General features: G+C 41.5%; 1 protein-coding gene and 1 pseudogene across 15 annotated transcripts in view; one reads left to right on the top strand and one right to left on the bottom strand.

The window, feature by feature from the left end:
* ZNF462 (zinc finger protein 462) overlaps nucleotides 1-14,561 on the bottom strand; it is a 137,895-nt gene extending 123,334 nt beyond the window's left edge. For 4 of the 15 annotated variants that reach the window (XR_008426574.2, XR_008426575.1, XM_053922030.1 and 1 more), the window contains exon 1: nucleotides 8,621-10,608. The gene's annotated coding sequence lies outside the window, so the exon portion shown is untranslated. The other 11 variants (XM_053922022.2, XM_045195191.2, XM_053922024.2 and 8 more) reach the window with 10 other exon arrangements.
* Nucleotides 14,562-19,015: 4,454 nt separating this feature from the next.
* On the top strand, nucleotides 19,016-19,452 carry LOC112304602 (small ribosomal subunit protein uS19 pseudogene; annotated as a pseudogene).
* Nucleotides 19,453-23,988: the final 4,536 nt, after the last annotated feature.

The following is a 23,988-nucleotide window of genomic DNA, read 5'->3' on the forward strand; positions in this document are numbered from 1 at the left end:
TAATTGTAGTTGACGTCTAGAAACAGGGTTATGAATATAATTATCATGAAGCAGCAACTGGGCAATCACAACCTAATTAAACCCCCTGACCAGATTATCTTGTTTTCCCCTTAATAATCACATAACATTTAACACTTGCTAATTTCAGGACCTATGGGTGATGTTCATTCATATTAACAAGCTACAGCCACCGGTCAGAGAAAGAATGGGTGAGGTGCTCAGAGTGGAGTCCACCAAGGGGGTAGGGATGAATTTCAGGGACAGCTGACATCTGTTCCTCACCACCACTTCACTTCGCCGCCGCCCCAAATTTCTAATTAGAGGCAAAGTCATGGGAGAAGAATGAAGAGAACTTCCATACAAGTTTCGGATACACTTCCGGTTTCTTAAACACTGCTTTCTCTATGCGATCTATACACGTGCTTTTTCACATCCCAGTGGGATCTCTTTGAAGAGGTGATTTTCCTTTCTTTTCAGTGCAATAGAGGATTCCTCCACTGGACCTAAGTACATAAACTGTATACATTCACTTCCCAGATACGCTGAGGTTTCCTCGCCTGCTCCGCCTCTGGTATTGAGTGTATGCTCAAATTCAGTGTCTTATTTCCAATTGAATGTCATTGCAGGCACACAAAGATACAAGGCCCAATTTACCTTCACTTTCTGCAAAGCCCCTGAGGGTGACTTGGGTAGATTTCTCTTCCCAGGACTGCTTTTTGAGACAGGCTGGTCTGAGGGAGTATCTTAGATGGCTAAGCATTGCTGACTAGGGTCTCAGTTAATGCTACCTAAGACTGAGTGGAATTCCCATTGCTCTCAAATTAGAAATCCCATCTGGAGAACTCCATGCTTCCATATAGTTCCCTTCTACTCTCTCCAACTATGGAATGATTTTTTCCTGATCCTTTTCCCCATACCTAAGAAACCAATGGCTTTGATAGGTTTGATAGATAATATGAATGACGGGTGTAAATGAGTGACTCTGTGGCCCCCTCTTGTGCACTTTACACACGGGGCACCTGCTTATCCTCCTGCAAAGACCGGGGTATGAGGCTGTCTGGGGACAGATCACCTGAACAGGTCCATAACAAAATTAAGACTTTATAAGACCACCACTAGTTGCTTCGAGGTTAAAGAATCTAATCAGTAATTAATGACCAATTCCCTGCCTTACAGAAAAGCTACTGTCCTGAATATCACAGGGATATTTGGACCTGTTCCATCTCCCTTAGTACAGCTTGTTACTCTATTAAGGGCATTTGTGGTCATCCATGAACAGCAGCTTCCTTACTGTACTGTGATGTTTCAGGGAGAGGCAAAGAAAACGACAGCATTCATCATGTCTCCGTGATCTAAATAGAGTACATGGCGATCACTGAAGAGCGTGGGGGACACTAGAACCCAGCCTTTGAAGAGTGTCTGCACTACATTCCCAAAATGACCACTAGACAGTGGAACTAATTTTCAAGTATGTCTGTGTGGCTTTTGCAAAGCTTTCTCGTGCTTACGGTCACCACAGCCAACACAGGGCATTGAGACTTTGAAAAGGGGCCCTAGGAAGGCAAAAAGTAAGACACTTCTCTACTTTAAAAAAAAAAAGTCATATTGCATATCCTTCTGCCATAACAGACAGGTGCTCGTTTTAAATACCAATGTGTATAACTATTGTATTTTCCACTACTGAGCTTGACACATTGGAAAATGTTTATTCTCTTAATTTCCTCCTACATGGTCTCTCGCTTCCCCCCGCCCCCAACCATATCCTTTATGACTTAGAAGAACACAAAGAGGGTACTCTTCAGTTAAACACAGTTTGTCAAGCTATTACAGTAAGTTATATCTCTCATATTAACTAATATATTACAATTAATTTTCCATTATGCTCAGATTTCCTTCCAGAACACCAGGATATATTCCTGGCATAAGTAACTAGAAGAGATAAACCATCAGGAACATAAGCTATTAGAATACTAAGTAATAACCAAGGCCAGTTCCTACCAGACAAGAGCCAGGAGGTAAACCCCCTTTCCCCCTTCCCGGGAATCCTGGCCTCCCCATTTCATTGCTCCATGACCTTGGGTGAATTACCTCCCCAAACCTCAGTTTTTCGCTACCATGCAAACAGTCCTTATTCATATTAAATGTTAAACAAACATTACCTAGTATTCACATGAACCATGAGTCACTCCAGGAGGGGAAATAGCATTTTGTCGAAGGTTTATGTGGTACTCCCACTCTATAGAGGAGTTGGGAGAACTTTTTGATGAAGCAATATTTGTTCTCCTTACAGATGGTATTCTTACCCAATGTTAAAATAGACAATATTCAATTGACAGCAGGAAGGAGAGAGGCTCTTGCAGCTGAACTGTGACATTCAAGAGAAAATGATCTTTTCTGTGTAGATCCCCTTCCCAATTATCATTACTAAATAATCATGAACAGTCTTCCGAGAAGATCACTTAAGACAGAAACCACTGAAGAAAAGTTTCTAGGTGATCAGTACTTGTTATTCAAATATTTACATAATCTATAGCTGGTTTCTATTTTTGGTCATCTTCAGTCTTTAATCCAGTGTTCAAAAATGTTTACCCCACACGAAGTGCCCCCCTAGGTCAGGGCCAATCTGGGCGGAGTGATTGATGTTCAATTGCTGACTAACTGGTCACAACACAGAGGGATGATGTAATTAGGGATTAGAATAGCTAAACATTCTGGACCACAGTGGCCTTATTTTGGATATTAAAATGCCAGGGTTGGATTGACAGACCAGCCTGTGATGCCTGGCTGAGGCAAATGGCTTAATCCCAAGCTGGACAGCAGGTAATAAGCATGCCTTGGTTCTTCATTTCTTGTAACGCCCAGAGCGCGTAGGTCAAGAAGCTCCATGGACAACTTTAGAGAGGACTATCACATTTTCTGCCCATGAATAATACAGCTACTTACTGCAGTGCTCTGGTCTCTACTCTGTTCATTTTCCAGGAAAATCTCCACCTAGGCCTACTTACCCAGTCCCTTCAAGTTTCCATCTGTCCTTTATCAAAAGGCCATTATTTGTAACCCCTACCACATAAATTGTCTTTCAAGCCCAATTCTATTTTTCACCATTAGAACCGACCAGAGAATGTGGGTCTGAGCGCTGGTCTTTATATTTCACATGCAATAGGTACCAAATTACAAGGTCTTTTTCCACTGGCTTTATTGTTTTCTTAAAGGCAATGCCTCTTCTTCTTCCTGGAGGCTCTTCCCAGTGGACAGACCTCTTCTGTTTTGACTCGTCAGTCATTCCCCTGCCTCTCTTCTTTTCCTTCTCCCATCCAAGCAGTCACTTTCCCAGCAAATTTCCCCCACGTAATTACAGAAATGCTTTAGCCTACTTTTCTGTTAGCTTAACAACCCTGTCTATTTCCTACTTGTGCTGATGCTACTGTTTGCTTTTCTGACGGGCTAATCCGTGTATCCTTTCAAGGCCTAACTTCCCCTACCATGATAGCAGCTGGAGCTCTAATTCACAGGTGCCTTCCAAAGCTTTTCATTAGCAATAGAAATGAGATGGTTTATAAGCCCATTTCTTAGTCTGCAGGTGAGTATTGGAGCCTTTGTGCAGCAAACATCTTTCAAGTATCCCATATTGTGCCACTGCCCAATTATTTTCTGAGTAATAAGTACAATGTTATAGGCACATTTGTAGTGTTAAAGGGAGAACGTTCCCTCAGAGGGAATCAGTTCCAACTCCGCCCCCCCCAACCCCTGACTCTGGCATTTCCCAGTGCAAGAGAAGCACTCAGCTGACATGAGCAAAACTGAATAATGACTTTACTCTCTTAAATCTGAACAGGGAAGAAAAGAATTCCAAAATTTGAAGGCCTTAGCTCATGTTCTGGTTCAACTGGCCAGGCGAGGGCTTAGGGACTGAGTTTGGCCTTCCCCAGCTGGGCTCTGTGGCAGCTAAGCCTCTCCACAAATCCTGGGCTTAATTACTTCTGACATAGTTGTCTCGCTTGGGCTTCCAGCTTCTTTTGTGCTCAAACCAATTTCAATTCAAAGGTAAGTCCTTGCTTACTCATCTTGGTCAAATGCTTAATTTCCTACTAAGTGATCCTAAAACATTTAAAGCAGGATCCATTGATTCCTAATAGAATTTTCCTAATAGAATCTTTCCTTGCATGGTCTTTGTTAAAAATCTACTCGAAAGCCTAGCAAAATAACTTTCTGAATTAAGCAGTCTTCATCTCCAGAATTTATTTTTTGAACAAACAAGTACCTACCAACCTTCCCTTCACCCCCAAGAGCAGGCTCTGCTCTCTGAATGAGGTTGAGGGTTAAGATGTGCACAGGCACAGCGGAAGTATTTTATTAATATCCAGAAGCAACATGCAATGGACTGAACAAGCAAACACATGAAAACAAGAAAATCAATACCTAAATACCCATGACCTGGCACAAAAAGAAACCTCCCATCCAAGAATAACTCAAGAAAAAAAAATGTCTCCAGCTAGGAATTAGGCAAGAATGCTTTGAAGACACCAAGTAATCAGCTCACCAGAATTAAAAGACAATGCATTTGCAGGGGACCAAGCTGGTACCCTCTGGCACCACACCCACTCTACCTACCTCTTGTCTTTCCAAACCCTGAAAAAACCAACTTTGTGTTGCAGTCACACATCCAAAGACTAAAAACCTTACATATTCTTCAACTGCTGAGGACAAGAGTCCTTAGAAAGTAGATACATTTTATGATAGTATTTCCAAGCAGAAAGTGTAAATCCAAAGCACTTCCAATTGACTTTCCATTTATCAGTTCTCAAGATACAAAGTTCGAGGGGACAAAAGATTCACGAGAGCTTCCTAGTCAATTGCAAACACAATCTAAATTCATAAAAGTCCGTTTTCCCTCACTTGACAACTTCTCCTCCAGGAGACAGTTCACTTTAGGATTATCTTCTCTCCAATGACCACCCCCCACCCCAACTTTTTCTCCCCTTCAGTACTGGCATGCAAACCATGCTGTTTTAACTTCTTTCCTGTTCTCCCAGTTCTTCTGGAACATTTTATTTTCGACAGTCAACTCATTTGGAGGAGTGCCACACTGAGGTTCAACCGTTTATAGCGTTAACCATGTTTCTGCCAGAAGTCCACATCCAGCACTACCTTCTCCAGAATGCCTCCTGGTTGAAGAATTTATGCTTTAGTTTGGAAGAAGCTTAGAAAATGTGGAAACGTCCACCCATCACTCTTCTTGACAAAATTACTTTAGCTTGTCCTAGAGGAACAGGAATGGAAACCCATTTTACCCTTCCTAAAGTACTGACCCATCTCTCTCTCATAGTTAACTATTGCTTATGTTGTTAAAATGTCATTTTAAGGGTGACTTCCTGTATATTGGGGAATGGGAAACAGCTAGCCACTGGTCTGCAAGAAAGAATGGGGCTCCTCGGAGACACACGGAAGGCACATTTTTAGGTGAGTTCAGAACACTGGAAAGTCACCAGGAATTGTTTTAGACTGGATTTCACTCTCTTGCACATTCATCAGCATTACAAAATGGTATCTCTGAGAGAAGCCAATTTAAGTCTGTACCATGTTGCAAAACAGATCCTCAGAGTCCAATTGTGGGCACTTTTGTAAGTTGCAGTTGACCTAGACAAACTTCCCAAGAAGAGCATTTGGAAAGGACTCCCCAGCCCTGGGTGACAGAACTAGAGGAGAGGAAGACAGTGAAAAGCACAGCTACAAACCCAATAGCTAAAACTTGACTGCAAGTGACATGAACACAATTGGCCTCTGGAGTGTCACTTCTCTCAATGAAACCAAGCTCAGCCCAGGGTTCCCCAATGTGTTAAATTCAACTAACACTAATTCAGCTGTCCCACTAATGTATCATCAGAGTGTCTTGAGCTGATATTTCACAAATCATGTACAGTGGGGCAACAGAAAGGGTACTGGGCTGGCAGTCAGCTGACCTGAGTTCTAGGCCTGGCTTTGTTACAGCTGCACTGTTTGGTCTTGGGCAAGTCACTTCAAGTCTTGGTGCCAGTTTCCTCTTCAGGAAAATGCAGGAGGAAGGGGAGATTTGAAGTTGATGATCTCTTTAGGGCACAAAACAACAAGCTTCTCAGTTAGAAGTTCTGACTGGTAGAAACTAAATACTAAATACCCATCATTTACAGTGTACCTCTTCGTCCACTTTCAAATGACTTTTATGTTAGTTTCTACTTTGGAAATAAGATTTTTATCTATCACCCCAAAATCTCACCTTCATCTGGGATTCTTTCATATTATAACAAATGCCTCTTTTCTTTTCTTATTTTTTTTAAGCAACCTTCCCCAAACTAAGAGTTGTGACTGGTGCTATTAAAAGAGCTTAGAACTTCCCATTTCCTTGCTAGGGCTAAAATTAAACTGTCCATTCCTTAGGGCCCAACATAACATCTGCCAGATGTCTTGGCATATCACACAGGAGGAATTTTCTTCGAGCACTATCTCTTCTCCTCTCCATTTTCTCATAATCAATTAATAGGTCACCAGCTAATGTTTCTCTGAAAGCCACCAGCTTCATAAGCATGTGACCCTCACCAAAGATACTTGCTTTCACACACACACACACACACACACACACACACACACACAGATGCTTATTCCACCCGCCCAACCCCCCACTAGATTTTTAGCAAGAGACTCTGGAAATATTTCCCTCCACTTCTTTTGAATTTCCTTAGTTCCCCTGTATGAATCATCCACTTAGACACTCCTGTATGATCCTTTGCACTCTGAGTTCATTATTTATATATTTCCTAATCTGTGAGTGTGGCTTTGTGAAACAGCACCTCTGCTCTTCAGCCATCCACGTGAAACATTCTATACAGCTCTGCCAATGCTGTCCCATGAGGCAGTGAACTACAGGTCTGATAAAGGCACACACCACAAAGAAGATAAATAAGGGTTTTGGTTAAGGTATTAACCAAAAAACCCTCAACCCCAGGAACGAGTTCAAGTTAGCCTAGACCCTATTAAACTCTTATCACACAGAAAACACAACTCCTTTCCAAGGCAACTTTACCATTCTTTTCTTTCACGAAAACTGACCACAAGTACTCTTAAGTCATCAGTAGAGCTGGATTTCTTTTCATACACTATTGTCTTCTGGGGGACTCATTAGAAACACTTTATATATTTATCTATAAAAAGTTTATTTACTTTGCATCTAAAAGTTGTCTCTAACTCCAAAGAGGGAAAAACAAATCCTCAGGGAATGCGACCAATGAATTAGATGGACGTAAATCTAATATTAGAGATATTATGACTACAAAGTTCCAACGAGAATCTTTTTGTTAATTACAGTGCATGTCATAGCTCACATATGTTTCTCCGGAATGATTTTGCTTTGGTGATATATTAGAGCAATGGCAAAGAACTGCCTGACAAGCTTTATCAACTTGATGTCTCAAAAACAAAAAGGATCTCTGAGCTTTGATATCAAATGAGAATGTTCAATTTGACACTTTTTATTTCTATCGTAATGGTTTATCCAAGGTATTTGCCCTATTTCAAATGTATATGTCCAGAAAAACACAAGAAACCATGTCTTTAGTGTTATGGTACTTCCCATATTGATAAAGGGGACCAGAGATGGGACGGGTCTGTTAGGGAACAAGTTAGAACATATTCTTCAACTCTGAAACACCTCTTAGATACTTAATTCTTTCCCTCCAGAAAGCTCACCTCTTTGAGACTTGTCTATAAAGACACCAAAACATTTCGTTGCACAGTCAAACAATGTGGTGAGTCAAAGTGCTGGACTGATGATCAGTTTGTCAGGTTCCCACCCCCACCCCCCACCAAAGTCAGTCAGTCAGCCGGCCATTGTCCTGGTATCAACAACAAAAAAGATATTATGGAAGGTTGCTTCAAGATCAGTGTATAATGTATTTAAATTTACATAAACATATCTGCCAAATTAGATGCAAAATTTTCTGGTAATTACTTTCCCAAATAACTCCTTATTCCCTTGCATTTGAACTTCTGAGTTTGAACGTGTAGCATCCTCACATGCATCAGCAAATTTAAACAAAACATTGATGACATTCCACTTAAGAGTAACGAGCATCAAAAGATAACATTCAAAAATGAGTAATAAAAGGTATGACTCCAAGTAAGATTTTCAAAGTGCTCTTGGAAAGGCCTAGGTTTTGAATAAAGAAGCAGAGATCTGAAGAGAAGTATTTTTAAATGAGCATACACACCAAGTGAAAATCTTGAAAACCATACATCTTCATCTGTAAAAACAGGGTTTTACTTCATTGACCAGGGACAATTACCAGCTAAAGAACCATGTGTCTCCCCTTCTCCTTTCACACCCCTCAGAAGAACAATAACCCTCAATTAATGACACAACAGTTTGGTTTGAAAAATGTGATGTTGTCATATACAGCGTTGTGCATTTGCTGAATGACACTGCTACCAGCTACTCAACAGAATATAATTGCATCTGGAATCTAAAACCACTTCAATATGCACAAAAATACTGTAGACATAAGGAAGTTTACGAAAAATCTGACACACACACAAATCTGACACATAATGAGAAAGCAAAGCAAGAAAAAAGCTGGTATAAGTCGCTCACCAATGTGTTCCTTGTTTCTGTTGAAGCTGGTACCTCTCTGTGTTTCTCCTTAGTTGAAAACAAGGTCTAATCAGCCTTCTTACAATATATTAATTGGTTCTGAACGTCCTTCAAGTTTTCATTCCACCGTGGAGCCCTCCTCACCTATCTTCAATAGTCCATCTAAAATTCTTCCAACATCTTCCCTCATCCTCAAGATGGCTACCTTACCTAATGGAAAAGCAACATCTTCATGACTGGCTTTTATAAAATCCTCAAGCATTTCAGGATTTAGTTCTTTACTTGGATTGATTACATACATTCTCTAGAACTAATCTGTGAAGAATCCCAATCAATGTGTGTGGACTGAGGTAGGAATGGGTTCTTTCTTCAAATCACCCTCACAAAATGTCTTCCTGTAAGACTAATAAATTCCTCCCAATTAAAAAGGTGAAGATACCTGGATGTAGGTTTTTCTCAACTGACATAATATTTCTTAAAAATTTGTTTCCATAGTGACATTCTCAAGAAGACATTTGATATTTGTGAAGACTTACAGTACTTGAGAACACAGAGAAAAACAGCAGAATGGAAAGGAAGGGGGAAAACAAAGGAACTAAAAGAAGGCCAGATACACAAATGGAACAACCTGAAGAGAAATGTAGACCCTGGAGAAACTGGTGTCAGTCAGAGTTCCTCTGAGATCTTGGAGGATTTGTGGTTGGTTTTTGTTTTCTTTCCCAGAGATCAACCCAAACCAGACAATAAAGTCTTGCAATGCATCAAAACATGAGGATAACCAAGCCCCAGAACTCCAGAATCTCAGCTTAGGACCACCACCATCTTCACAATGAGGAAACAGCATTTCCTCGTGACTTTCAGGAGACCTGGAGCAGCTTAAAGTTGTGTGAAGACCTCAGTGGAAATTGTTTAAGGTTTTGCCTTGCCTTTCCTGAAAGAGGTCAAAACCCTTCAGGTCCACTCAAAAGGAAAAAAAAAAAAAATCTAAAAGTTTACTTTAAAATGGAAACAAACATCTCAATAACTTGTGAAAGCACTCCTTTGGTGGGAGAAAAATCTGAGCAGCCCTTACAAGCCCCTCATTTCCTTGCATAATGAATAGACAGTGAGGAACCACAAGATTTCCCCCAGGAAAGGGAGAAGGAGTAGGCAGACAAGCCTCCTCCTCCAGCCATCACCAACAGAGCTTCAAAATGGAGACATCCATAATTTTATAAACACTTCTCATCTCAGCTTTGTCTCCTGGAAACCCGCTCTCCTCCATTTTCTGTTGAGTTACAACATGACACAGGCTTACCTGACTCAGTTCCCAGCTCTCACCCAAACTAGTCACTTCCTCCAAAACCTGCAAGCCACCTCCAGAAACAAAACCAAAGCAAACCAAGCAGCCAACACAGACACTCAGACACAGCCCCCCAGAACCCTGGGAGCAAGCCCCAACTGGTTGGTCTTTTCCCATCCCAGGCCGTGCTTAAAAATGAAACTTTTTTTTTTTTTTTTTTTGGTAGGGGAGGAATATAAAAGGAACTCCAGGCAGCCTCCCTCCCTCTCTGTAGGTTGGAAGCTACAATGAAAAGAAAATGAGGGTTCCTTCAGGAATGGTGAAAAGCCTGGAGAATGAACGTGAGAAGGAGCTTTGTGTTTTGGAGTCTGGACTGGAACCAAAGCAGACAGCTTGCAAATGGAGGACAGGGAGATAAAGAAAGGGAAAGAGAGGGGCTGCTCCAATGGGGGGCGGCTGCGGCTTCTCCTTGTGCCTGGAAGGAGGGCAGACCCCTGGGAACTGCACCAGGAGACGACCCCTAGGCCCCTTGCCTTCTTTCCTTCCTTCCTCAGAGGAGAGCCAAGCGTGTGTAATGGCTTCTCCTCTCCAGAAACCGTTGTCCTCTTCCACCAGACGCTTCTGAACCCCCAGCCTGGAGACAGCTCCTCAGCCGCTCCTGGACCTGCGCTCCCCCCACCCGGCCCGCGCCCCCCGCTCCTTGCCTCTGTCCTCACCAGCAGCACCAGCACCAGCAGCAGCAGCAGCAGCAGCAGCAGCCGCCGCCGCCACCCCCGACGCATCCCGACCCCGCATCCCAACTTCGGAGACAGAGAGAGAGGGAGAGAGCCAAATACCTGAGGAAGAGGGGGGTGCCAATCCGCACGGCTTTGCCATCGGGCTGGGGACAGGCAGACAGAGAGGGGGAAAGGAAGGAGAGGGACAGAGAAAGAAAGAGGTCAACCGGCTCAGGTCGGAGCGGCTCTGAGCGCTCCCTCCTCGGCCCCTCGCTCGCTCCCTCTGGCTCTCGGCTGAGGTCTCCTCGCCTCCCGCCCTCCGCCCCCCTCTCTGTCCCTACTCCTGTCCCCACGCTCGGAGCATCGGTCCTAAGCCTCTAGCTCTCTTCTCACTCATCTTTCATTTTCTCTTCTCTCCATAGAACTACACGAAATTAATTAAGCCACAGCGCTCCGCTCCCCCCAGCAGAAGGAGCAGCCAGCAGGAAAAGCACAGCCACCTCACTGCCCCTGCTACCACCACCACCTTCTCCACCTCTTCCTCCTCCTCTTCCTCCCTCGCTTCTCCTCCTCCTCTTCCTCCTCCCCCTCCCGTTCTCCCTCCTCCCCCTCCTCCTCCTCTGCTCGCTCGTTTCTTCTCTTCCAACAGCCAGTCCAGGCAGGGGACTTCCTCTCCTCCGGCTCCGCCAACCCTCCTCGGCCGAATGAATGAGCGCGTTTGTGCGTCCACCACCCCGCGCTCTCCTGTTCGGGGCACTCGGACCACCCCGAGGTGGCTGATAATTGCAGTAACTTACAGAAGAAGCGTCCCGGCGCCGGGAGGTGTTTCGGGTGCTCCAGCTCCACCGCCTCCTTATCCTCTTTCTCTTTCTCCTCTTCCTGCTCGGGTTATTGTTGTGGAAGTTGTTTGGGAGTCTCATGTGCTTCTGCCGGGTCTCAGCAATGGAGGATCGCCATCTTCCCTGCCTTCCTCGGCTCCTCAGACTAGCTGCAGCTGCAGATGACCTGAGATATCCGTCTCTCTCTCCCTCTCCCTCTCTCTCCCTCCCTCCCTCTCCCTCTCACTCTCTCCCCTCTCTCTCCTCTTCTCTCCTCTCCTCCCTCTCCCTCGCGCGCGCTCTCTCTCTCCCTCCCTCTGTGTCTCTCTCTGAATAATGAGAAACCAGAGGGAGAGAGAAAGCAAGACAGAAAGAGAGAAGGAAGACAATCTTCTCCTGCCACACAAAACGCCGGAGCACCAGGGGGTGCGCGAAGCCTTTCTAATAACAACAACGTGCAGGAGAGAGGAAGAAAAAAGAAAGAAAGAAATGAGGAAAGGGCTGGGGGATAGAAGGGAAGAATTATCCAAGAGCTGGAGAAGAGCAGGAGCAGAAGCTGGAGGAGATGCTGAGGCTGCGGTTGCTGTCCCCCCGTCCCCGCTGAACCCCAGAAGGAGGCAAGGTGGTTGCAAAGTTAAGGCTGGGACATTGTCTTTGTCACTCAGAGCAACACAGAGCCAGGCCAGTGAGATGCAAGAGGAGGTGGCGGCACAGTAGAGGAGGAGGAGGAGGAAGAGGAGGAGAAGGAGGCAAAGGAGGAGGAGAAGGGGAAGAGGGAGATGAGATGAATAAAGACCTGCGGAGAAGGCGGTGCGTGGAGCGCGGCAGCCGGGCAGAGACGTGCGCGCTCGCGTCCCGGAGGCGCCCGGCCGCCCTGGCCCGCAGAGGAAGCCCCCAATGAGGACCCTGACCAGCAGCGCATAGCGCTCCCACCATCAGCCCTGCCCCAGGCGCCGAGCCCCAGAGAGTCCCTCACACGTATCCATCTAGAGGCCAATCTTTGCAAAGAACAGATATGGGGAACTAGAGGTTGCAAGTCTAAATCCAGATAACCACGTGGGGCTTTTTAATCCCTTTCCAGCTTGCGGTGTGAGTATCTCCAGGGAAAAGCTCAAATTGTCCTTTACTGGCAGGTATTTTGAAGTTTTCTCCCCCGAAATAAAGGCTCATTGTGCATTTTCTTTCTTTTCTGATATGGAAAGGGGTGGAGGAGTACGGGGAGGGAGAGAACCACCCATCATTCCGAGCCCCGGAACCACCACTTTCTTTTCCTAACTTGTGAAATGTTTTGACGGCGCACCAAAAGAAAAAAAAAAAGCCTACTTAAATAACTTTACACCCTCCAGCCCAGCGCTGCTTGCACTTTCTGGCTGATCATCTGAAGATTCGGAAAGTAACAAGCAGCGCTCCTAATGATAAGGTGTCATGGTGTTGGGAGACAAGAGAGCCAAGATGAAGCTTTCACACCTTGAATTTTTATTTGGTGTAATTTTCCCCAAATCGTTCTTACCTGTCCGTTTTGCAAAGGAGTGGGCTTGCCTCCACTCACACCAGTTCGAACATTTCCTAAGGCTTTAATTTGATGGCGGGGGATGGGGGGGTAGGTCAGGGGTTGCCTACAGTATAAAAATCAATACAGCAAGTCAGGAGCAATTGAAGTTCAAGGGCATGGGCTGGGTGTACCATTTCTATTTCTCGCATCCTCGAGTTGAACATCAACAGCCTTCGGAGAGAGAAACGCGCAGGGCGTATTTTGGAGACCTTAATTAAAGTTTCTTTTGTCCGCGTCTGAATTGGGGGATGTTGCTGGATTCCTTTGCATTGGGGAGCGCGCGTCCGGTGGAGAAGGCGTGGTGTTGAGGATCCAAGGCAAGATTGCCCTCGTTAATACTCCCTTCCCCTTCCAAACAACCCATTATACCCATTCACCCATACAATAAAGGGGAAGGAGACGCGCGCCTAGCTGGTTTCCATTGGATAGCGGGGTTTCATAAACAGATCTGAACCCCCATTTTCCAAGATATTCCCCAATCGTTTATTCTGGGGCAGAATCTCTCGCCCAGAGGCACGATTTCACCCCCACTCCGAGTCAACACTTCCTGCCCTTTTCTCCTCCCACTCACACTGAAAAGCTTGGGAGCCCTAAAAGGGTGTTGATGGCGGGGGTGATAAATAAATAAATAAATGACACTCTACGCGTGCGGTGGAGAAGAAAGGAGGGGGGAGAGGAGAGGAGAGGAGAGGAGAGGGAAGAGGAAAAGTAGGGAGAGGAGAACAAGGAGGAGAAAGCACAGAGGCAAGAGGGAGACGGGAGTCAAAAGAAAGAGAAGAGGAAGAAAGGAGAGTGGAGGACGCTCGGGCTGTTCCGTGTTCAGAACTGAAATGATCCTGGCTTTGTGCAGAATTGGAAGGACTCTCCCTTCCAGGTGCCTGGAGGGACTTGGGGAAGTCCTTCTGCTCCGAGCTCCTCCCCCACAGGACCCCCAGGGGTGTCTGAGAGCTGGCCGCCGCTCCCCTATAAATTCCTCGTGGCAACGGGAGGAAACGCGCCAGGTCTCCGCCGTCCCTTTCAGTGCCCCGGCTGGTAATTTACCTCTTTGTCTTTAATAAAAAGCTGACTTCTTATGTCAAGCTCTGCACCGGGAAAATAACAATCGTATTTCAGGTTGAAAGCTCCTATTACTGCTGGGTTTTGGAGACTGTGATAAAATCTTCATCGACGTGGAGGTACACCTTCTGGCTTGGGTTGGAAATCCTAAGATGGGGGCCGCCCTTCCCCGGGGGCAGGGGCGTGGGGAACCAAGCAGTGGGAAGGGAGGAAGAAGCGAGGAGGTCAGAGGAAACCCAAGGCACTTGGAGCACCGTAGGGCTTCCCGCAGTCGGGGAATGAGCCCTGGGGAGGAGCCTTTCGCGAAAACGTGAGCGCGCCCCAACATGCCTCAGACGTCATAAACCCTCTTGGCAGAGCCCCGGGAAGCGGTCAGCGGACCGATTGCGGTGAACTCCAGAAATTAACCTGCGCTACAATTAAACGGGCTGTCGCCCTTGCACACTCACCTCGAGCGACCGAAATAGAGAGCTCCCGAACCGGCCGCGGGGGACCTGGCTCCTCCCTCCTGTCCCAGGAGGAGAGGACAAAAAGGGGAGATGGACTTGGAGATGGCCCCGCCCTTCAAACGCTCCAATCCTTAGAAACCAAACCTCCTCTCCAAGCCTCCAAGTCTAGAAGGGACAAAGGCAGTGAGGAGATCCAAAGACGGCTGGGGAGATAGGTGGCTTTCGGGCTTCTCCCTCGTGCGTATCGAGGGGGAGGTACGATGGCTAAGTTTCCATCCCAAATACAGGATGGGCTTCAGAAAGACCACCTTCTGGTTTAGAAGCAAATTGATTTCCCAAAGCCATGAAGCAAACTACTGCAAAACTCCCGCATAGCTCTGACTTTTGAATGTGGGAAGGCTAAAATTTCAATTGCTGATCCCATACATGTTTTTTCCGACTTTTTGGGGAGTCACAAGTGTCTTAACTGTCCAATTAAAATAACTGAAATAAATTAAATAAGGTTGGGGAGTGGTCTTTTTGTTTTTCCTTGTTTTTAGTGGGGGCAGTTTTCTTTCAAATGATAGCAAAACAATTGGATGAATAAAAGCTGGGATAGTCAAGGAAAGCGCTGTGGCTGAAGGTTTTAGTGAAAATCTTGATAAACTTGGCACTTAAGTAATTGTAATTATGCTTCGCCATTAGCGGACCATTAAGATAAACAGGAGAAAGTTCACACCTCCTGCTATTTCATTTCCCTAAGAATATTCACAAAGATAATACAAGCCTGGTTGGTGGGTTATCTTCTCCACCAGGAGGGTTAATTTCTAAATTTTTAAATTAAAATGGAAAAGCTTAGGTTTTGTACACAGCCAACAATGTGAGGGAAGTCTCATAGGGACATGTTGACTCCGTGAAAATTTGCCTTTTGTTACTGTACCCTATGCCATTATCCCCTGGAGTCATATGGGATTTCAAGACTTTATTAATGGTCCAGGAAAAATGAATCTGTTGGAAGTCTGGACTTTCTTCTCCCTTATCATGGGTGACTGGCATACAGATTCCTCATAAAGGGAAATTATGGCTCATCAAAAGAGTGACTTTATGAGCATTAATAGAATAATAAATCTTGCCATTTTAGTTCAAGAAGGAGTGTAGTCCTATAATCAGAGTGACCCATGCAAATATGACCCACTTACTCGCCCAACTCCAGCAAGGATGGGGATACTCTATAAATCATTTTGATTTTTAGAGGTTTAGGAAAGGAAGGCAACCAAATCTCTTAAAGAAAAGTGTTTATGGGGAAAAGGGGACTTCTATTACCTGCAGGAAGGAATCATGGAAAGAAGGAAGAGTTAGTCCAGAGGCTACATTAAAAAACATAGAATTTCAACCAAAACAAGAGCATATCGGTGTTCCAATGTCATTGTTTCAATTTTTACTTTCTGTCATATAAAAAAGAAAAAGTCCTCCTGCTTCCTGAAAACTATACCAAAAAAAAAGAAGAAGAAGAAGAAAGAAAGAAAAAAAATCCAGTTTATAACCCCACTTTCTAAATCCCAGCTGGAAAACTATTCAAACTGATGGTTTTAGCAAAACAAAGATGAATAGAGAATATGGCTTTTTCAGAATTCTTGATTATTTCATCCTTAAACATCAGACCATATTATGACACACCTCTCGAACCTGTTCTTTTCCTGCCTATATAAAACTTCTTCGCAATTCCAAACAGTCTTTTTACAATTCATTTATTATTATGTTTTCTAAAATTTTTGAGCTCCTTTACTCTTGATGGAAATTACTCAGTCTTTAAATGTTTTTTCTGAAAATTCCAAGTTGGATAATATGAACCCTCCAAATATCAAGAAAGTCACTAGCACACCTTCTTTCTGATCCCTTACAGAAAAAATTGATATGTTCTCATAAACCTATATTCAAACATATGTAACTAGTGGACTAGTGTCTATGCTTAGGGAGAAGTGACTAAAAGAAGACAAAGGTGGGTGATTCACAATCCTGAACAGCTCTCAAAGGAAGAGAAATTGCAATAACATACTAAACTTACTCTGTATGAATCTTTATATATATATACCTTTGGATACTGAAGAAGATGTTTCAATAGCAATGTTCTAAAAAATTTTTTTAAAACATCTCCCATAGGTAGGAGTTAAATTTACAGTTCTATTAAACTAGTTACTGTGATATGGAACATTTATTCATGTGGAATATCACCCAACCATTGAATATTTGTCTAGCATAGACGGTGTGCCCTACTCACTGAATACCAGGAATACTAGGAATACAAAGATGAACCACTAGCTTTAAAATCATGTCACTTGGTTAGAGAACTTTAGATTTCTGACTTAATCAAAAGTAATACAGGAACTTGGACAATAAGGAGACTGATCAATTTGAAAATTTCTGTTTCTCCTATGGAGTTATTAAGAGGTAATATTTTAAGATAAAATTTTGGGATATCATTTTAAAGTAAATGTCTTTCTTTAACTAATAATTTAACATGGAATTCTTATTAGAGAAGTTGGTTTTTTTGTTTGTTTGTTTTTAGGAAAGAAAGCAAGCTTGGGTCAACTATGATTAGATTAACCAAAAATTCAGAAGGAAATGAGGGCAACTGAAAGATCACCCATTTGTGGAGGCATCCCTTGTAGTAGAAAGACTGGTATTTCCAGATGCCTAGTACTTGCACTCAAATGGAGCCCAGAGAGGGGATGTGACTTGGCTGAGAACACAGAGCTGGTGGAGGCAGTCAGCTCTGGAAGCTATGCCTCCATGGCCATTCCCTAAAGTTGTCATTCTCGTATCCCCTTTCAGATTTTTATGTTTACATATTTCCATACTACTTGTACTTTTATTTACTTAATATATATTATTCTTATCACTAAAAGTCCAATGTGCTATCCATTGCACCACAGAGGCCACTTACATATATTATTTTAAAATCAACTTAAAAGCTTTTTAGCTTCATTAGAAGCAGTAATACTCATAAAATCACAGGTCTGATGGGCTATTTACATATATATTTTCAGTATACATAAAAATAAGTATATTTTTGTTAAAATTAAAATAATAAAAATATTTTTGGATAAAAAAATGTCTGATGGTAACCTCCCAAACTGCTAATAGGAAGGAGTGAGAGATGAAGGGGGGAAAAGTGTTCTCAAATTATTTTGTGTACAAACACAAATCACTTTTATAATTTTTTTTTTTAAACAAGAAATGCCCTGGCTGATGTGACTCAGTTCATTGAATCATCATCCTGTAAACCCCAAAGGCCGCTGGTTCGATTCCTAGTCAGGTCACATGCCTGGATTGTAGGTTTGGTCCCAAGGGTTCTGTCCCTGGTTGGGGTGCATAGGACAGGCAACCAATCAATGTTTCTCTCTCACATAGCTGTTTCTCTCTCTCTCTCTCTAAAACCAATAAGCATGTCCTCAGTTGAGGATTAAATAAATAAATAGATAAATAAATAATGTGGTCTGGTGATGGCTTTTATAGCTCCAGATTAAGCCCTCTCCTATGTTCTTAATAGAAATTAAAAATTAGTGCAATCTTTTTAGCACAATTTAATATATTTAAAGTCTTAAAATGTTCTCACTTTTTGCCCCCTTAATTGTTCCTCTTAGAATCTACCCTAAGGAAACAAATGAAGAAAAGATTTACATAAAAAAAAATGATACAGATAAAGTAAGTAATTGAAAGTAATGTGATTAAGATAAGAGGAATTGTTAGGTAAATAGTAATATATCCCCATGATGACACATTAGGCAGTTTAAAATTGTTTATGAGATTTTATAATTAAATAGAAAAATGGCCTCATGCTAGGTAAAAGACCTAGATGCAAAATTATAATCACTGGTTATTTTTTATAATGCACAGACACAAAAATCGTCTTGAAAGGAAAATACTTCGACTTAGAAAAAATTTAGAAAATGTGGAACTTATGTGTAATCTATACAATTTGTAATTTTATACAGAGTGGGGCAAAAGTAGATTTATAGTTGTGAGTACATAGAACAGTTTATTTTCATATTATTTATTATTTACTGTATATTTTACATATGAGCAACTAAACCTACTTTTTCCCCACCCTGTATGTACCATACATACATAAATATATACACATACATATACACACTAGGAAGTCTACTGCTTTGTTTGAACTCAATTGTCAATCATCTGTTTAATTACTTAAAGACATTTAAAGTTAAATGGTCGACCCTACTTTTTGTGTTTGGTAATTATAAATGTTACAAAGAGCTTATTAATACTTCTAATAAAATAGTGGTACAGTAACTTTTTCACAAAGCTAAATTAATTTGCTATTCACAGGAAAAATAGAAAGATTTGGGCATTTTTAATACATTTTACATACAAAAGGAAATTTAAGATCAAAGAGACTGAATGATTTAACCCCAGGTCTTCCAATGCTGATGGTATAAAGAAGACTAAAATCCAGGTCTGCTACATATTAATCTTATATTTTGAAATCTAGAAATTCAGGTCCTTCCGAAGAACCGACAAGATGGCAGAAGTGGAGCAGAAGAAGCAGCGGACCTTCCGCAAGCGCTCACCTACCCGGCGTGGATCTCGACCAGCTACTTCACAGGGCCTGTGAGCAGCTGATGTAGCTGTACAGTGCCAGGCAGCGGAGGCGGCTGAACCTCGGTCTGCAGAGGAAGCAGCGCTCACTGCTAAGGCGCCTGCGCAAGGCCAAGAAGGAAGCATCGCCTTGGAGAAGCCTGAAATAGTGTTGACACACCTGCGGGGCGTGATCATCCTGCCAGAGATGGTGGCAGCATGGTGGGCGTGTACAATGGGAAGACCTTCAACCAGGTGGAAATCCAGCTGGAGATGATTGGCCACTACCTGGGTGAGTTCTCCATCACCTGTAAGCCAGTGAAGCATGGGCGGCCCCGCATTGGGGCCACCCATTCCTCGCGCTTCATCCCTCTCAAGTAGCCAATAAAAACACAGACTGAAAAAAAAAAATCTAGAAATTCACTACAATCTCAAAAAGATTACCAAATATTAGCAAAATTACTAATGACCAAAGAAAAAGTTCAACTTCATCAGTTGTGCAAATAAAAGTTATGATAGTCTTTTACATCGAAAAGCTGGCATATATATATATATATATATATATATATATATATATATACACACACACACACATTTTATATATATATAGTATGTGTATATATACATATGTATGTTTATATCTCCCAGTTGTTGAGAGGATATGATTCCCAGTTGATGAAGATATGGAAAAATAGACCATCTAGTTCTCTGTTGGGAGGACTAGAAAAGTTTCATTATTCTGGATGTAGTAAAAGTCTTTAACTCAGGAAATTAATTTCTGAAAATTGTGTGAAGGAAATATTCATGACTGTCATCAAAAATTAATGCACAAGGAGGTTCACTGTGGCATCAATACCCAACAACAAGTGGTTAAAGAACTTATGTTCATAGATGTAATAGAAAACTATATAGCTATCAAAATCTAAATGAAATATTAAATGATATTAAAATATTTACATGATTTTAGATAAAGGAAAGAAATTTCAAAACTGTGTATATATAGCATTATCTCGGATTCGTAAATATGTGTGATTTTATCTAGGCATTGAAAATTGAATAAAAAAGCATAATCAAAGTGTTAATAGCTTTTTCCAGGTGCTATATGTAGGTGAGGGGTCCAAGAGGGAACAATGCTGCTTTTTTGGCTCTCTGGTGGCTTTCAATCACTTCCTCTGCTACCCACAAGCAAATTGGGCTCTTCTGGTACTGATTCCTGGGTGAATGGGTTGTGTTCATTCTAATACCCTGTGGGTCTCTCCAACAAACTTTCCCCTGAGGCTGGGAGTTTCTCCCACTGCTGCAACCCCCACAGGTTTTTTGAGCCAGAGGTTTTGAGGCTTTCTTTTCCTATGCTGGCACCCTGGGTTGCATGGTCTGTTTTGCTCCCCAGTTGTTCCCCTGGTTTATCCACACAAATGTGGGACCACCAGCCACTGCCCTGCCCACCCTGGTCCTCTAGCTGCTGCCTAGCTCACCTGGTCCTAGAGCCCCCGCCTTACTGCACATCCAGTCCTCCCCTGCTGCCCATCTCCACCCCTCCTACCAGTCTGAAAGAATGTTTCTTAACTCCTTGGTTGTCAGACTTCCATACAGTTCAATTTTCTGGCAGTTCTGATATTTTTTAATTAGTTGTTGTCCTTCTTTCAGTTGTGTGAGGAGGCAAAGTGCATCTACTTATGCCTCCATCTTGGCAGGAAGTCTTTAGTATCTTTTTGATGTTTATCTTGAAAATCTGTCCATTCCAAGGAAGAAGTCTTGAATATTTATTGATTTAATATTTAGCATAAAGACAAAACCGAATATAGCAATCAACATTTGCCTACTAGTTTGCAACTCCCTCTTATTAGTGACTCAGTGGGTTTCATGCATCAGTTTCCAAATCTATGAAAGAATAACTAAATACTTACAGGATTGTTATGAGGCTTCAAAAAATGCATATAGAAAACATGAGAGTCTGTAACTGTAAGCTTTATTGTGAGGCGGCATAGATAAAGGACAAGCCCTAAATCTGGAGTCAAGACAGATACCTAGGTCAGAAAATCAAAACCAAAATATGTACCCATGACAGAACACTATCACTATTTAAACAATTTTTAAAAATCAACAACAATAATTAAAAAATGAGATACCTAAGCATGATTAACTGTATCTAATTTCTCCTCCTACTATTTATTTGATGCTTGTTAGTCCCCTTGGCCCTGTGCTAGAACTCAGCTACCAGATATGTGGCAGGGCCAATGGTTTTTTAAAAGTGGAGGAAAAAACCTTAAAGTCAAGAAAATGTTGGTTTATTGATATCTCAAATTGAAGAACCCATTATATATGCTCACAAAAGTCCATCCAGTGCAGGATTTGTTATAAGTATAAATAACTAAACTATAGCAAAAGGGGAACATTTTACTATGCTCCATTTTTCTGTGAATTGCATGGAGACCACCATTGTTCAGTAATCTAGCTTCTGGAGCAGTAGTGTTCTGTGGAAGCTCAATTTGAAAACCACTGATGTATTCAAGATGAGGAAATTATCTCAAGGAAAAGTGATTTGCCCAGGAAGTTATTGAAGATCCAGAGCCTATTCGATCAACCCCTCTGCGTGGCAATGTCCACTACATCCAATTCACCTTTTTTTCTTCTTTCTTTTAGCAAAAGAGTGTTCCTTGAGCTGGTATTGAACCCAAAACTCAGTTATCTTCTTTTCTTTCTGCTTCCTTCTCTCTCTCTCTCCCTTCCTTCCTAAGGTTTCCCAAAAATGAGATCCTGTACTTTACACAACCAACAATAATGAACAGCTTAGTCAACCAGTAAATAATTTTATGCTTTCTCTAAATTGTCCTGATGACTTTCAGTTCATTTCATCTTTTTTTCTATCCTCAGAGGATTAGTCGAGGACTGTTCTCCATATATCAACATCTTCTTTTCCTAGGGAATGTTCAGGGTATTTCTCCACCTTTTTGTTCTTTTTTTCAATTAAAAAAATTTTATAGGCTTAGATCACACACACACACACAAAAGAAAAAGATAGCATGAGGCTTTTCACCTGGAAAATTATAATTCTGCTTTTATTTCAAATACAGATATAAATGGAGACACATAGCATATTCTGCATATCAGGGAACATATGCAAAGTTGATTGTTCTGGTCATTTTGTGTTCCCTGTATTTCATGCAGCATTCATAATGGAATTATTCTTATTATTGAAAAAAGAGATTGCCCAGTGCTCTCATTTGACTTATGATGGAGCACTGAATTTGAAATTAGTAGGGACTTTTTAAATGTCATGAACATGGAATTATGGTATCAACTTGGTAGTCAACTTAACTCCGTGGATATTGGAACTGAATGCTAAAGCGCATAACTTAGAAAAAGAAAAGCAAGAGTGATTGTTATTACAGTTTTCTTTGACTATAGCCCATAGCCAAGATCTAGCAGATGGCTCCTGTCCCATTCACTGGGGAGACTGCAAAGTCCAAGACATCTCCAGCTGTCACCCAAACAACAACTCAGGAAGAGTAGCCCTCATCGGGCAAAGTGATACCGTGTGTGTAAGAGAAGGTACACAGATTTTGTCAGGAGTCTGGGAAAAACACTAACACGCTGGATCACCAATGGGAATCATTGACATCTGTAAATGATCTCACAAAGGTCATCCCACATTCATTTAAAAATCCATTTTTCACAACAGTTTATGATGGGAAGATTATATTTTCTAATTTTATGTTTGAAGAAACCAAGGCTTAAAGTAGATTAGTTACTTGCCCAAGATCATTAAACATGGGACTTGAACTCAGCACTTCTGATTCCAAATAGTACCAACTTTCTTCATTGTCAAGTAGTAAACTCCTGATATAAATAATAATATGTTTTTGTATCTCTCTTTTTATACAATGGATATATATTTATTTATTTCTCTCTATATTCCCTAATTACAAAAGTAATATGTATTGTACCAAATTATCAAACACATAAAAGCTTAAAAGAGAAAAATAATATCTAGTCCCAAATCACAGGGAGAACTATTATTCTCTGTATTTCTCCCTTTGTGATTTGGTAGCTTATGTCTTTTGTCTCTTTCTTTTTTATTGGTATGATTGTATGTGTGCCTACGTTGATTTTATGATGTCACTTTAGAGCTTAAGTATTAATCCTTTATAATGTATAATAAAATATTTTTCTTAGTTGTTTATTTGCTTTTAACTTTAGTAATAATCCTTTTTGATATATAGAAGTTAAAAGTTTTGTCTTTACATTTATCAATCATTTTCTTTATGCTTTCTACCATTGGTAGAAATATCAGAAATGCCTTCAAAACCCCTAATAGGACAACCATTGATTGAAATGCTTTTAAAATTAATTCCAAGATTTTTGCTTTTACATATAACTCTAGTGTTTGAACAGAATTTATTTTAATATGTGACATGAGGTAGAAATCAAATGTAATTGTTTTCCAAATCATTAACTGTCATAGCATTGTTTTTTTTAAAGCTTCCTTCTTTAACCACTTAATTAAAATCACTTAATTGAAATTCCACCTTTACTATGCACTACAATGTTGTATGTAGTAAGTTTCTAAACAATCCATTTGTTTCCATTTATCTGTCTACTTTAGTAAGCATGGGTGTTGGTTTAATCTTGGTTCTTATTTACTCTTTATTATCAGATTTATTCCTTTAAACTGAAAAAAATAGCAATATTGTTTAGATTGTATTAAATATTTTAGCAAAATTTTCATGTATATAAAACATGTATGTATTTTATGTAAATTAACTGAGTTGATATTCCCTCAAGAAGTACATAGTTTATTGTTTAGCACATGTTTCCAAATGGTGGCTTTATTATTTTACAAAATTATAGACATATTAGTGGGTTACAAGTCCATTCAAAAATTTACATCAGCTTTTTTCTTAATATAGTTAGCTT

Source organism: Desmodus rotundus, chromosome 1 (genome assembly GCF_022682495.2).
Source record: "Desmodus rotundus isolate HL8 chromosome 1, HLdesRot8A.1, whole genome shotgun sequence".
Lineage (NCBI taxonomy): Eukaryota > Metazoa > Chordata > Mammalia > Chiroptera > Phyllostomidae > Desmodus > Desmodus rotundus.